Raw genomic sequence first — 869 nt, forward strand, 5'->3', positions numbered from 1 at the left:
AGGAGATGGCAGCCGAAAATAATAATAATGCAAGGAGGATGCTTGGTGACTTTACTGCACCTAATTCCAATTTACATGGAAGAAGCATCTCCATTCCTGCCATTGGAGCAAACAACTTTGAGCTGAAACCTCAATTAGTTTCTCTGATGCAGCAGAACTGCAAGTTTCATGGACTTCCATCTGAAGATCCTTTTCAGTTCTTAATTGAATTCTTGCAGATATGTGATACTGTTAAGACTAATGGAATAGATCCTGAAGTCTACAGGCTCATGCTTTTCCCTTTTGCTGTAAGAGACAGAGCTAGAATCTGGTTGGACTCTCAACCTAAAGATAGCCTGAACTCTTGGGATAAGCTGGTCACGGCTTTCTTAGCCAAGTACTTTCCTCCTCAAAAGCTGAGCAAGCTTAGAGCTGATGTTCAAACCTTCAGACAGAAAGAAGGTGAATCTCTCTATGAAGCTTGGGAAAGATACAAACAGTTGACCAAAAAGTGTCCTTCTGACATGCTTTCAGAATGGACCATCCTGGATATATTCTATGATGGTTTATCTGAGCTATCAAAAATGTCACTGGACACTTCTGCAGGTGGATCCATTCACCTAAAGAAAACGCCTGCAGAAGCTCAAGAACTCATTGACATGGTTGCTAATAACCAGTTCATGTACACTTCTGAAAGGAATCCTGTGAGTAATGGGACGCCTATGAAGAAGGGAGTTCTTGAGGTTGATACTCTGAATGCCATATTGGCTCAGAATAAAATATTGACTCAGCAAGTCAATATGATCTCTCAGAGTCTGCATGGAATGCAAGCTGCATCCAACAGTACTCAAGAGGCATCTTCTGAAGAAGAAGCCTATGATCCTGAGAAC

The 869-nt window shown here is 41.5% G+C and overlaps 1 non-coding gene across 1 annotated transcript; it reads right to left on the minus strand.

The window, feature by feature from the left end:
• Nucleotides 1-401: 401 nt before the first annotated feature.
• On the minus strand, nucleotides 402-509 carry LOC112781653 (small nucleolar RNA R71). The gene has a single exon (XR_003192417.1). It is a non-coding gene; the product is annotated as a small nucleolar RNA R71 (small nucleolar RNA).
• Between the last annotated feature and the right edge of the window lie 360 nt (nucleotides 510-869).

This window comes from Arachis hypogaea, chromosome 19 (assembly GCF_003086295.3).
Source record: "Arachis hypogaea cultivar Tifrunner chromosome 19, arahy.Tifrunner.gnm2.J5K5, whole genome shotgun sequence".
Taxonomy (NCBI): Eukaryota; Viridiplantae; Streptophyta; class Magnoliopsida; order Fabales; family Fabaceae; genus Arachis; species Arachis hypogaea.